The sequence below is a fragment of the Chlorocebus sabaeus genome, chromosome 25, assembly GCF_047675955.1.
Source record: "Chlorocebus sabaeus isolate Y175 chromosome 25, mChlSab1.0.hap1, whole genome shotgun sequence".
NCBI lineage: Eukaryota > Metazoa > Chordata > Mammalia > Primates > Cercopithecidae > Chlorocebus > Chlorocebus sabaeus.
The window spans coordinates 72,693,145-72,705,542 of record NC_132928.1 but is presented as its reverse complement, the minus strand read 5'-3'; the positions used below and the strand labels follow the sequence as shown (position 1 = coordinate 72,705,542).

Here is a 12,398-nt window from a genome sequence, read left to right as displayed (position 1 = left end):
TTTCTGTCTTAGCCTCCCAAAGTGCTGGGATTACAGGCATGAACCACTGTGCCCAACTCCTGAAGACCATTTCGATGACCTGCTACGTACCAGGCTCTGTGGTGGGTGATTTAACATAAGTTTCATGCACAACTCTGTGAGGCAATTCTTGCCACATTTGACACATGAGGAAAGTAAGGCTCAGGGGTGTTCAGCCACTTAACCAGAATGTCCGAGTTAGAAAGTGGCTAAGACAGGACTTGAACCCAGGTCTGCCCAAATTCAGGGCCTGTGGTCTTTCCAGTCCAGCGTCTCTGCCTCCGGTTGGATGCGGTCAGGCTCTGTGGTAGAAGTGTCCTTCAGGCATGGCATGGGGGGAGGCACTGCCTGGGTCCATTGCTGAGGCTCCCTGGTGAACTGCACACCAGGGGCGTTGCTGAGGCGGGTGATCAGCCTCCCTTGCAGCAGTGATGGTCAGCAGAGCCCACTGTCGGAACCCTCGCCCTCCCTAGGACCAAGAATGCACCTCCTCACCATCTCCCTGCCTGCCCGGTACTCCGCTGAGAACACCTTCTCCACACAACAATCAAAAGATCTCTAAAAACTGATAACCAAACCCATCATAGCTCTTCTTAGAGCCCTCTAGCCGTCACCCATCCTGCTCTGAAAAGCCACTGAAAGTCCTTCCCGTGCACGTGTGGGGTCCTCTAGGCTCTGGCCCTGCCTTCTCCCGTCTTTGTCTGCTTCGCTCCCTGCTCTCCGCCCTTGCCTGCCCTCCTGGCTCCTCACACAAGCCAGGCTCATTCCTGCCCTGCGGCCTTGGACCAGCTGCTCCCTCCTCCTGGAATGCCACTCCCCAGGTCTCACAGAGCTGGCTTCTCTTAAGCTTAAAGGTCACCTCTGCAGAGAGGCCTCGGCTGACTGCCTAGGTGCCCTCTCCTGTCCTTATTCGTTAGAGACAGGGTCTCACTGTGTCGCCCAGGCTGGAGTGAAGTGGTGCAATCATAGCTCCTGCAGCCTCGAACTCCTGGATTTAAGCGATTCTCCTACGTCAGCCTCCTGAGTAGGTGGGACTACAAGCACATGCCACCGTGCTGAGCTCATTTTTTAAATTTTTTTGTAGACATGGGGTCTCACTATATTGCCCAGGCTGGTCTTGAACTCCTGGCCTCAAGTGATCCTCCTTCCTTGGTCCCCCAAAGCTCTGGCATTACAGGCGTGAGCCACCATGTCCAGCCTTTCCTGTTCTCTTCTGATTCTCTGCAGAGCAGTTATCACCACGCACTATTTCCTAGTTGACTTAGGTGGTGATTCATTTGGTTCTTGGATTCTAGCCCCTAGACTGTGAGCTTCCTGGGAGCAGGTACTTTGTCCATGTTCATGGCTGTCTCCCCGCCTGGGGGAGGGCCAGGTAGAGGGTGGGTGCTGATTAACTCCTCTCCAGAGAGCCGGTGACTCCTGGTTTGAGGCAGAGATGGACCACGTGAGCACAAGGGAGAGTCAGATTCTGCAGGGAGGTTATCCTTGGTGTTCTGGAGCAGAAACAGCGCCACGTTGGTCAGGTTCTGGGAAGCATCTGAGTGCATAGCCAAAGAAGCCTGCTTTCCACCAGGAGACCCGGAGATGCCAGAGAAAGCCTGAGGGGGCCAGAACCAGAAAGATTTGGGAGCATGGCAGTAGGGACTAGCCAGGGTCAGGAGGCTGGCATGTGAGAGACCGGGCTGCAGCCACCAGCCTCCTGTGCACGGCTGTGTGTGCCGGTGGCTCAGGTCCATATCCCAGCAACTTCCTGTTCCAACGCCCTCACACACATGCACCCTTCGCCACCTCAGGAAGCACCAACAGAATGCTTCTGCATTTAAAATTCAACTTACTGTCTACGTTGCTGTTTTTTTCTAACTTTGTGAGTGTTTTTCCTAATTACCAGTTGGGTTTTAATGAATCTAATGAATCATGTAGATATAAACACAGCACACAGCATGTACAAATATACCAGTTCTTGCATTTATTCACAAGTGAGTATGCGAAAAAGAACGATTGTTGGATTCTCATTATTTGTCATCAGTTGAGGCCACAGGCCTGGGTCATTGTAAAAGTATGACTCAGTACCAGGGAAACACTGTACTAGCTTTGACTAGTCGCTCTTGTTCTTTTTAGTTTTTTTTTTTTTTTTTTTCCCTGCTCCTGCTGGCATTACTGCATTCCCCTTTGATGGTGAAAGAATGAGATCAATGAAGGTACCAGAGAATTTATCTGGCCGGATCTTCTCATCTTCCTTTTTACCAATTGTCAGCACTTGGTCTGATTTGCAAACCTGGAGGATGGACGGGTGTCTTGTTTGTTTCTGGTGGTTGCTTTTGTTTTATCTTCATGTTTCTGGTGGTTGGGTTTTGAACGTCAGCCTGTGGAGAGAATGCATCCTTCCTTGACTGAGATGAGAGCGCTTTGAAAATTGTAAAGCACGCACGTTGTCGGTAGTTTTGTTGTTGTTGTTATTGGTTCCTTCCTCCAGACAGGGGCCTGGTTCCTGCTCTATTCCATCTTCTCCGCATTGTAAGATCCTGAGCTTTAGACCATCCACCCCAGGGTCTCTGCATCTGCAGGAGAAACGAATCTGTGGCTTCCCCTGCCCATGCTGGGAAGCCCCAGAGCTCCCTGAGATTGCAGGTGCTCTGGGGCCTGCAATTTGGTGAGCCTGTGCCATAAGCCGCCCCTGGAGGGAGCAGAGGCAGAAACCCTCTAGTTTATCTCCAATGGACGAAGTCCTTATCTCAGAAGCCACAACTCCCTAGCCCCCAGGTTCCTGGACTGTCACCTAGCGAATCCACAATTGTCCAGAAGAAGCCTCCGAGACGGCCTGAAATGTAGCTTGAGCTGGCTGTCTAGGAGCTGGTGCACCATGGAGGTCCCTCCTCCCCTCTTCCCAACCCCACTGCTGCCCTGGAGCGGCTGACTCTCAAAGACGGAGCAGAGTCCATCCTGGGCCAGGCAGAACACAGCTGCCGTAAGCTGATGTGCAGATGTTGCAATAAATGTCTCTGGGGTCACTGCAGACAAGGACCAACTGTATACCTGGCGGGTCTCAGCAGGAACTCCCCCCCAGAGACTAGGCACGCCTCCCCTTCATCAGGTGTCCTAGTTACAAATTAGAATGATTCCAGAGTGTCAAGGCCTGCTGTCTCCACCTCTTGTCTTGATCCCACTGACTGGGTTGTGACCTGTCTAACAACATCACGTAGGTTTTGCTGTGGCTTCACATGGAGTTACCAGACAATAAACATGCATGAAGTGGACATAAATCCCTGCAGCAGAAACCAGCCGGTGACTTTCTTTGGAGCCATGTCACCTGCCTAACCTAAACTCCAGCAGACACGACATAGACACTCAGGTGATCTGCGGCTTCAGGAACAGGAGCTGGGGCCTGGCATTAGCCAGATGCAGCGGCAGGGTGTGTGTTTTCCAGCGTGCTCATCCTAATCCACCGAAGGGCGTTCCTGAGGCACGCAGGGGATGCTATGCAGGCTTCAGTAGGCGGCTTTTATTCTTATGCTTGATACTTCCTGCAGTTTTATGTTATCTTGTGCAGTTATAAGGAGATGGAGATAATATGCGTGTTTGCCTTCTTCTGATTATGTACGATGTCATTTCGCCAAAAATCTATACCAGCCACAAGGATACGTTTTGGCTGAATATTAGAGACTTTTCTCATTATCTTAAAAAAACAAAAAACAGAAAAGCCCAACTAACCTCTCTACTGTTATCACACATAAAGTGATGTAAATGTGTGTGCCATTGCAATAAAGTCACAGTGAGCAGAATTAAATGCTCCAGGTTTGGGCCATGACTAAGCAGCATGACTGAATGAGGCCTTTTCTGGTCTTCTTACAGGCCCTTTCCTTGCTGGGATGGTGGATGGCTCAGTGAGCCATCAGAGAGCAACCACTCAGGTGGGTCTGTGTGGCCCTGCGACTGTTCACATTTTCAGCCATCTTTAAGGCTCAGCTCGCTTCTTCAGAGGCAGGAATTTGGAGCCCGCTGCGAGGACTTTGCTGAGTTCAGACTGCGCAGCTCAACTACATGCCTTTCAGGGGCTCATCCGCTCTGCCGGTGAATAATAGATGTTTGGCATTTCCAACAAGGCCGTGTGTCTTGCCAGGTTCTATGAAGACACTGGGGGAAATGTCCTAAAATGCAACCCTTGTCCTCAACGAGCTCACTGGGTGAAAAGCATGACATACAGAGGCAACACGTGAGCAATAAGTCACTTAAGTCATGCTTGAGCATATCTCTGCAAATGTGTGGAAGAGATGGATCAACTAAACCCGCAGTGCAGCAGTGCAGATGTGGAGAGGGCAGCCACGCTCTGGCAGAGCTCCTGAGTGCTTCCTGTTTTGGAATGCCAGTGGTGTCTGCCCTCCTCACTGTTCAGCATGCATTACCATGCATTATCATGGGTGATTAGTAATTTAAAATTTTTATCTCCTGTAGCTCTCACACTTGATGGTGGAATCATCAAATGCTTTAGAGATGCCATCGGCCAAAATGGGGAGATCAAGGCAATCAGAGATACACGTGACTTGTTCAACGTCTCCAGGTTCCCCGTTCATCCAGCAGCTTGAGAAGTCAGTCTTTGGCTAGCAGGAAGAACAGACAGGCCCTGGCACCACGCCAGTGGCCCTGACACCTCAGGGAGATCCATTTGGTGAGGTCTTCATTTGGGCCTCTAGACCTCATGGCCCCCCTGTGCAGGCAGGTGAGGGTCTTGTCCCAGAATTTTCACCGACAGGCAGGTGAAGGCACTGGGTGACATCAGCACAGATTTACGCACCAGGACTCACTCTGTGGCAAGAAAGAACACTGCTGCTCTTAGCAATACATACAGAAGGACCAGGAAGCAACCTAAGAACCAGTGCCTGGCTTGCAGTCACATGAGATGTTTCTACTGGGATTCTGGGTTGGGCTTCTCTGGTGAAGGAGCCAGGGCCTGCAAGGGTTTTAAGTGGCCCCTGCAGGTTCACTCTGACCCACCTCAGAGATGCCCCCGCAACACCCAGGGCCCTGCAGGAGGAATCTAGAGACTTAGGGTCTAGGCTCAACACCGCCACTCATTGGCTCTGTGGTCTTGGCCATGTCAACCTAAGTTGAATGGCTGCCACAGCCCTGTGGCCTTCCAGAATGTCATGAGGTATCCACATGGCCTTACGCACATGGGTGGCAGAGCTCTTCCTCTCTGTCTTGCAGTGGGAGGCCTTGCTGCAATGGAAAGCAAGCTGTAGAGATAAAAACAATGAACCTGTTGACTGATCCTAGAGACGCCCAGGTGGAATATATATATATATATATATTTTTTTTGAGACAGAGTCTCGCTCTGTCTCCAGGACAGTGGTGCAATCTCGGCTCACTGCAACCTCTGACTCCTTGGTTCAAGCAATTCTCCTGCCTCAGCCTCCCGAGTAGCTGGGATTATAGGCACGCACCACCACGACCAGCTAATTTTTGTATTTTTAGTAGAGATGGGGTTTCACCATGTTGGCCAGGCTGGTCTCAATCTCCTGACCTCGTGATCCGCCCGTCTCGGCCTCCTAAAGTGCTGGGATTACAGGCGTGAGCCACCGTGCCTGGCCGGAGTACATTTAAATAGGACGACCCAAAGACGCACTGATGTGTGCAGCCGCTGACCTGCCTTGCACCAGGAAGATGTGTGATACAGCGTGTCATATCACACACATTCAAATGTTAGCCAGACTCTCAAGTCTCCTAAAAATCCTCACAACCAGTTTCCTCGGTGACAGTTTTTCAAATCCCCTCTCTTGGAAACAGCTGGAGAGCACATTAGGGCCCAGCTGATTTTGTGGGCTCCTAAATACTTATTTGGGTCCTCATAGGGCAAGAGCTTCCCATCTCCTGCAGCAATCCTCAAACTCTCCAAACTCCTCTGGGTGCAGCTGTAAAGACCCTCTTCATGCAAACAGCCTGTCCTGAGCCCCAGCAGCCCCGGGAGTCCAAGCACACTGTCTGCAGGAGACTGCGATGAGATGGCTGTGCAGATGGGAGGGCGGGGGCCTGAGAACAGCCCTGCCTTACAGTGTTCTCCTTATACCCCCTGTGGTTCAGGCTGGAGCTCCAGGAAATAAACAAGAAGGAAGCGTGCTTATGTCCATTAAGGCAGCAGCAGTGGTGTGGAGGCCCCGCATCTGAAGTTAGTATTCTATGATGGTGATCAGCCCTTGTATCTTTCACCAATAAGAAAACAGCGCCCCGGACACCATGAAATCCCTGTTAGAGCCTCATCTTCCTTTCTGACCCTTGACTCTCACTAACATACAAAGGCTGCTCTCCAGCGACAGGGCTAGTGACTAGTTTCACTTGTCTTTCTACAAAGAGAAGTATTTTAAATGGTTTCTATTTGTAGCCAACAAGCCCTGTGATGACTAACAGCAAAGGTGGCATCTCTCTGTACATTGATTTTTAGTGCAGGCTTAATGTCTGTATGTAATTATTTTTACCATGCAGGTGAAGCAAGAAATTAAATTGGGTTTTTTAATGAGGGGGAAAAACCAGCACTAGAAATGAAAGATCACAGGAGAACTTGAGCAGGTCACCTGTTTGCAAATAGTTTCTGCTTTAGGTCTCTGTTACTGAAAATACATTTCCCCTGCCCCCTTCCCCCACACCCTACAGATCTGCTGTTGCTTTCTTTGGGTTTCTCAGGAAAGAAAAGTCTCCTAGGATCCTCCTCTTCAGCTGCCTGACAAGCCTAAAAGGAGAGCAACATTCCTGTGTAAGGGAGGGTAATGGGTTTTCTGCAGTTTCATACATACTCCATCGAATTCGTGGATCTTGAGGCTGGAGGAGCTCCTGGAGGAACCAAATTCATGTCCTCAGGGCCGGATGAATCTACCACGCCGCGATGCTGGGAGGCATACACAAGCTGCCCGGCTTCCCCCTGAGAAAACAGTCTGTTCCTTCTTCAACTTGCCCTTCTCCACTTACAGGCTATGAGAGAGAACACTGGAACTCTGAAAACAAGGCCCAGGGAATCGGATTTCCACCCTGGTCGAGGTGGGAAGGGCAGGCCCGGACATCCCTGCCAGAGGCTGGTTTTCCAGGCAGTACCTGGGAAGACAAGCTGAGCCAATGAGAGGCTGGCCGTTGGGTTAGGCTCAGACATGCTGTGCCCCAGTGGACACCAAGCTGCCGAACTCAGTGTTGCTTCTAGAAGGTCATCAGCGGCTGGGAATGAAGGACGGGGATGTGGCTCGACCAGGCCCTGACCTGGGCATCAGCTCCAAAGTCAGTAGCCCTCTTTCACTCTGGGTAGCTGCTCTAGCAGACTCTAGGAGGCTGCTCCTCTGTCTGATGTGAGAGATCCACTTGCCCTTGGTTTTGAGTCGCAGGTTAAGGAAAGGAGACAACCATCATGTCAAGTTCTACTTCCAAACCTGAGCCTCTTCTTAAGAAACTCAAGTTCGTCTTTGGATCAGTTCTGCACAGCAACAAGTTTTTATTTGTACTGTCTCCCCAACCTGAGGCAAAAGTGTGCCCCTGTCTGGCCTCCAGCTCCCAGTCTCCCCTAGCTCTGCCATCCTCTGGGGACCCCAAGCCTGTGGGTCCTGTTTGTATGGAACTGGTACCCGATTCTCCCCTCTGCTCCTTCCAGCTCTCCTTGGCTGTGTCCTCGGCACAGATGTCAGCCAGGGTGTGTGGGGCCTGGGGAGGCAGGGAAGGACTGGGCATTCCAGCCAGCAAGGGCGGGAATGCGTCTGCTTTGCTATATCCCCAAAGGAGGTCAACCAAGTCCCCTCACCCCTACCCCAATAGGGCCCTCTTTGCTTTATCTTAGTGCATCCCCAACTCTGAGCTGGGAACGCCTCCCGAGAAAGGCAGCCAAGGCCTGTGATAGTAAAGAGGAGCATGAGGAGGGATTTCTGGGGTCCATCTCTTACTCACCCATGTTTCCCTCCACGACCTTGACCCTCCTGGTGGCTCTGTCCTCTCCCTGGCCATGGGGCACAATCATGCACACTCTGGAAAGGCCAAGGAGGGCTCTTCAGAGGGCCAGCTGTGGTCCATCTGAAGGTGACAATTTGCCAATTTGTTTTACAGGGAGGCTGCCATGGGCCTCACAATAGCAGTCCCTGCTTCCGCCTTTCTGTCATCTTCCAACTAAAGAGGCCAGGAAATGGCCGAGTCAGCTCCTGCTGCAGCACCTCCTAGAATCAGAAGACGCCTTTCCGAGAATCTTGCCGAACCCTGAGGGTGAGGAGTGTCAGGTTTTGCAGCGGGGGGAAGCTGGCAGTGGAACCTCCACTTCTAAGTAACCTTTGCTTCGGAAACCTGCCAAGTCTTTGCCTGGAGACTTGCCTTTGATCACGACTTGTCACCTCTCAGGAGATGTTCCACTTTCTAAGCAGGTGAAAAACAAACCAGATTAAAAATAAGGAACTGGACTCTTCACAGAGTCCCCCTGTCAAGCCAAACTACTGGTTGCACCTCCAAGGGGGAAAAGGGAACATCCCTGTTCCTCAGGTCCCAGGGCTCCATGGGACCCAGGACCCCTGAACAGCCTGCAACCCTAGGACAACGGCCTGGCCACGCTCCAGCAGAGAGCAGAGGCTTGGGCCACGGCCACGGACTGGCTCCTGCTCGCTGGGTTCACCTTGGTGACCAGAGGGCACTGTGACCGCCCACTTCTCCTCCCTCCCTTCCTCCTCCCCTCAGTGCTTTATGGACCTGAGTTTCTGGAGCTTTCTCAAAACCGTGGACACATTCCCAGTGGAAATCATGACATTTTCCGTTTCACATTACGCACTCCACAATGCCCCAGGAAGGGAGAGAGAGAGGGAAGGAAAATAAGGCCTGGGAGCCAGCCCCTCTCTGTCTGCAGCCAGGGCTGCTGGCTGCTCTGTTTATCCTGGAGTCACCTCCCTCCCGAACTTGACAGCCAGTGCCCCAGTGTTTTCTTCTGCAGTCAAAGGCCGCGATGAATAGGTGAACTGCCTTTTCTATCTACTCATGTGGCACATCTGGATAAAGGCGTGCCTCTCTACTTTGTTGTGTTTTTTTAAAACTTTACTTTCCACTGCCATGGTAACTGCTGCATGTTTGGCAGAGGGAAAGAGGAAAAAAAAAAAAAAAGCTCGGAGAGAAGAAAAGGAGCTCTCAGCGCGGGGCTGGCGGCCGTCCAGGGTAATCATGCCGCAGAGCTGAAATGAGGCCTCTGGCGGGCAGCCAAGTTACAAAGAACAAAGCTGTCAGTTCCTAATGTTGGCGGCAATGCTTGTTTGGCACCCTTATATGGTTTCCCAGAACTCCCTGCCTTGGCCGCCTTCCATTCCCTTCAGGGCAGCAAACAGGATTAGCACAGCGCTCCGACTTGTTTTTCTCCTCTCTCCTCCAACTGTTCCAATGACATCATCCCTGCTGCATTCATTTGCCAGCAGGGTGGTTTTTTCTCTCTCTCCACCTCCCTCCTCCCTTCCTCCCTCCCTCTCCCTCCATTTCTCTCTCTCACACACACACATCTCTACTCCCACTCACTTCCTGTAGCCTCCCCCTCGCCTCTGACTTTCTTTAAATGCAATGTTTTAGGTCATTCTTCTTGTCCAGCTTCTCTGTTAAATTAAAAACACCCTAGTGCTTGTACATTTAGCTGAATCAAGCCAGACGCTGTATTTTATTTTTATAACTGAATTCCTGTGAGATAAAAATCTCATTTTCCTTAGTAGGCTGTAATCGGCACTCACAGGGATGTGGTTTCCAACTGCCCCAGCTCGCGCTTCCTTAGGAAGCTCCGCTGAGAAATGAGCTTGGCTCCTGTTCAGGTTTAAAGGGCCCCAGGCCGGTCACACGTTGCTCACTCATACACACACACACTACACACACACACAGGATGTGCACACAAAGACCACTGTACATGTATGCACACACACACGGACACACGTTCTTGTCCAGGGAAACACCTACGGCTCCACACACAGAGAGCAAAAAAAAACATCCCCTGAGACAGACACACAATCGGTACCCAGTGTCATTCTTCCCCTTTCCAGGAGAAAAATAGGTGAATAAGTCAAGCTGAAAGCTGCTTCCGAAAAGACTGTTTTAAACGAGCAGGCAGGCCAGCGTTATGCAACTCATGGCTGGGTTCATGAAAGGAATCGAGGTTTGCCGACTGCACAATGTTCCCCTACCCCCGCCCCAGCCCCCCCCCCCCACCCTGCTCTGATTCATGAACTAGTTTTCAGATTCATGAATCACTCGGGAGCCAGCAAGAGAAAAATGAGTAGTATTGATCTCATTTCAATTGAAATGGGCTCATGAAGGCCATGCTGGCTGTGGATGGCTTTGCATGACAAGACGCTGGCCAGCATCCGAGGTCTGCAGGCGGGCGCCCCAGCCTGCGGGTGGGACAGGACTCCTTGCGTGAAGCCTCCGCGGAGGGTACCCCTTCTTCGTATTATTAAATAGACACAATATGATCTACTGGTACAAGGGACTCTGGCTGGACTCCGCGGCCCTCGTTGGGCAGGCCGGTTGCCTTCTTTTTGTGTTGCCCGTTTATTTTATTTTATTTTTTTCACAGTTAATGGAATCTCAGTGCAGTTTCTCTCCTGGATCTCTGGTGACTCTCAAGGACTACCTGAAGTAGGAGTTCACCTTCTGAACCAACTGGCGTGTCTTGGGATTTGTTTTAACGCAAACAAGAAGCTTTTTACTCTTTCCCTCCAGCCCTCGGCCTTGCCACCCACCTCGCACTGTCTTCAGCGAGACGGACTAGGGACCAGGAACAATCTAGACTTGGAGTAATCTAATTTATGTGGGGAAAGGTTCTCCACCAACTGGATGGCTGCCTTCACGTGGACACCGGTTTTATAAAACCATTCTTTCCCTTCCCGAATGAGAGTATGGTTGAGGAAGCAGCAATAGAGCCTGGGTGCAGAGACATGGCAGAGGGAGGTGTTAGGCCCCTGGGGCAGATGTCGCAGGGGCTGCCCACAAAGGAGCTCTCTTCTCTCCCACTGCCTTTCCTCTCCCCACTTGAGTTCCAGCTCCTCTTGACAGGTGCTCCCCTCCCCATTCCAGCCCTTCGCCTTACACTTGTCCCCACGGCTGGGGAATCTTTTCCTCTTCCTCTCTACAACACCGGTTGGGCACCGTGTGTGAGCAGATCGGGAGAGGCTATTAGCTTTGATTTGCAGCTTCCAAATGGATTTTTGCATGGTTTCTTCCTCCAGCTCCTTCCACACCCACCCCGGCCCTGGGAGATTAAAAACAATGGACCGGACACATGCTTTTTAGAAACCCCAAAAAGCTGTCAACCAACACCATAGAAGGATTCCATCCTAAGAGGCATACTTTTGGATCCAAGAGTTTAGAAATGAGATTCTTATCCATTGACTTCAGAGACACCGTCGTTCATTAGACGCATTTCCCTTGGCAGGGATTCGACGATGTGACCTTACTCCCCTTTGTTCCTGCAGTGCCCAGAGAAACTGGGAACGACCCAAAGAAGGAAAAGGAAGATGTGTTTGTGTGAATTTTAATCAGCAGTTGGTTCAGAGTCAAGAAGAGCTATTTTGCCTTCCGTGAGGTTTGCTTGAAGGTGCCTTTCGGCTCTGAGCTGCCCGAGCATTCTTAGGCTGAATCTGCAGTCAACCGGAGCCCTGGGCCTGCCGCTCCCTGTGGGTTAAAACCCCTCCCACAGATTTGCTGGCTGGCCTTAGAGCAAACGGGGATAGTGGGTTGGCTCAGGTTTTGCATTAACTCGTCTGATTTTTTCCACTGCAGCCTCCCATTCTGTGATAAAGCTAAGTTGCTAGGAAAGCTTTATGTAACACCCACCCAGCCTCAGCTTCTCAGACCAGCAAGTGTTGTTTTCAGAGTTCCCCATAAACCTGGCAGCACATCAAAACCTCTGTTTCATAACAGACTAGAAATAGGATTTTCTAATAACATTCCGAGGACTGGGCTTATCGTGCAGGGATCTGCACTTTTATGAATTGTTAATGGTTAACTAAACAAAGACCCCCAGGACACCCAACCTGCTATCTCTGGGGTCAGGATGGGAACGGAAGCTGGAAGAATGTGGTTTCTACATCCATGATCTGTTGGTTAGTGACCCAGGGCCCCTTTCAAAGAATTTGCTCAATAATCTCAAACATATTGGAGGATCTTATTCTTGTTTTTAAAAAAGAAAAACAACTACCTTCTTCCTGCTGCTTCTTTCATTCATGGAGAATGTGGTTTCCTTTTATTTTGTTGCCAGACACACTACAGTTATGGATTTAACCCCTAGCTTTCCTTTGGGAGAGAGCAGCTTTCTTCCAGACACACCTAGATTTGGGGGATCCAAATATCTTCATGCAATAGACAAACCACACATTTTAAACTCCCCTCCCAGAATCGTGAGTTGACAGAGT

The 12,398-nt window shown here is 50.8% G+C and overlaps 1 long non-coding RNA gene across 1 annotated transcript; it reads right to left on the bottom strand.

The window, feature by feature from the left end:
* Nucleotides 1-2,126: 2,126 nt before the first annotated feature.
* Nucleotides 2,127-9,047, bottom strand: LOC103230787 (uncharacterized). Its single transcript, XR_496689.3, has 2 exons — nucleotides 6,801-9,047; nucleotides 2,127-4,818 (listed from the first exon to the last, which is right to left on the bottom strand). It is a non-coding gene; the product is annotated as an uncharacterized lncRNA (long non-coding RNA).
* Nucleotides 9,048-12,398: the final 3,351 nt, after the last annotated feature.